Source organism: Mustela erminea, chromosome 11 (assembly GCF_009829155.1).
Source record: "Mustela erminea isolate mMusErm1 chromosome 11, mMusErm1.Pri, whole genome shotgun sequence".
NCBI classification, from domain to species: domain Eukaryota; kingdom Metazoa; phylum Chordata; class Mammalia; order Carnivora; family Mustelidae; genus Mustela; species Mustela erminea.
Window position 1 is genome coordinate 62,680,253 of NC_045624.1, and position 2,241 is coordinate 62,682,493.

Sequence of the window (2,241 nt, forward strand, 5' to 3'; positions counted from 1 at the left end):
TACATTCTAATTCATATGCTTCTTATTGATTTAGCTATAATTTCTTATTGATTTAGCTATAATTTCTAGCACTATGTTGAATAAAATTGGTGAGAGTAGATATTGCTTTATCTTCTTCCCAATCTTAGGGAAATGCATTCAGTCTTTCACAATTAAGTAAAATATTTGTTGTAGGATTTTTGTAGATGATCTTTATCAAATTTAGAAAGTTGTATTTTTTTTTTTGCTTTGATCACGTCTTTATTCAAAATTAGCTATCCAAAATTATTTGACCTTTATGAATAAATGTCAAGTTTTTAGGCAGCAGGCTTCTCTGCAGTGGGTTTCTTTTCTGCAGGCTTCTTGTCAGCTGCTGGTTTCCTGGTAGCTGCAGCCTTTTTCCCCACTATAGGTTTCTTCTGCTTCTTCACACCAGCAGCCTTCTTTCCTTTCTTCCCTGGAAGGGAAGGCTTCTTGCCTGGAACCCCCTTCTCACCTGATTTGGCTTCCAAAGCTGCTACCACTTTATCCATCCAAAGTTTGTGATTCTTGGCCTGATGAAGAATGGTATTCCGGCACATGGTCTTCACATATGGGTTTATCTTCAACATGATTCTCAGGTTCTTCTGTGGATTCTTCTTCAGGACCCAACGATGAATCTTCTTGCGTGGTGCTCAGAGGGATTTTTGGATCTCTGGATTTTTCAAGATTCTGCTAAGGTCTGTATTAAGCATCTTATGCATGGGAAGGTTGTAGTTACTCTTGAGGGAGGCAGCCTCATGCCAAGTGCCATACAGATTGTCTAACTTGTGGAAAGCACTTTCCATCCAAATGCAGAAACATCCCACATGCCCACCAGGAGCAAGTTTCAAAATTTTCAGTTTGCTTACATCAAGTAAAGTAATTCCAAGTTGTTTCTGAAGGCCTTGATGATACCATTGTCTTCATTGTAGATGACGCAGGGTCCCCTGCACTGGATATGATGACGGTTTCTCATTTTGCCCTTACCAGCTCTCATTTGCTGAAAGGCATAGACCTTTTTGATATCATCCCAGGCTTTAAGTTTCTTAAGTAGCAAAACAGCCTCCTTGGTCTTCTTGTAGCCTTCAACTTTATCTTCAGTCACCAAAGGAAGTTCAGGAACTTCCTCAATACAATGACCTTTAGACATAACTAGCACTGGGAAGACTGAGGCAGCCAGGGCAGAGCAGATGGCATATTACTTCTGTATTATGTTCACTCTGCAATGCCAATGGTGCCAGGTTTTGGTGGGTGCAAACATGTGCCCCCACGATGCATATTTCCAAAAGCACCCTGGCCAGAACGGTGAGTCCCACCACCTCGAACTCTGGGAATAGACCTACAGCTCTGCCAGTATCCCAAGACTTAGCACTGGTTTGATGAGTTGCTAATTCACTGACAGCATATGCCTGTCTGTTGTTTTTGTGCAAATTGGTGTGGACAAAGTTCACTATATCAGGTCGAATGGGAGCCTTGAACACAGCAGGCAAAGTAACATTTTTGCTAGATGATTCTCCCTTTTTGGAGTACATAGATATCAATGGGCCAGCATACGCCATTGTGGGGAAAGGAGAGGGCCAGGAAATCGTATTCTGTTCCTATTTATACTAAAAGTCTTTGTGGTAAGTATGTATTGAATTATGTGAAATGCTTTTTGACATAATGGATACTGAATTATGACAAATTATTTTTCAGCATTGCTTGTTATAAGCATATAATATTTTTCTCTACCCTGTAAATATGGTGCATTGCATTGGTTGATTATCAAATAGTCTTGCATTGTTGGAATAAACCCGACTTACTCATGATGCATAATTCTTGTTATATTTAACTGAATTCTATTTGCTAATATTTTGTTATGGATTTGCATCTAAATTCAGGAAGGATATTAGTCTGTAGTGTTTTTTTTTTTTTGTAATGTCTGACTAATTTTTTTTCTTGTATCAGAGTAATACTAGTGTCATAAAACAAATTGGGATATACTTCCTCCTAGTCTCATTTCTAGAAGAGATTGTATACAACTGATATGAATTCCTCCTTAAATGTTTGGTATAATCTTCCAGGAAAACTAGCTAAGCCTGGAGATTTCTGTTTGGGGAGTTTTAAAATAATGAATTCAATTTCTTTAATAGTTACGGAGCTATTCATATTATCTGTTCTATATTGGATGAATTATTGTAATATATTTTTTTGAGGAATTGGTCCATTCATCTAAATTATCAAATTTATGTTTATAAAGTT

The 2,241-nt window shown here is 37.7% G+C and overlaps 1 pseudogene; it reads right to left on the reverse strand.

Moving 5' to 3' along the window:
- Positions 1 to 225: 225 nt before the first annotated feature.
- On the reverse strand, positions 226 to 1,573 carry LOC116569187 (annotated as a pseudogene).
- Between the last annotated feature and the right edge of the window lie 668 nt (positions 1,574 to 2,241).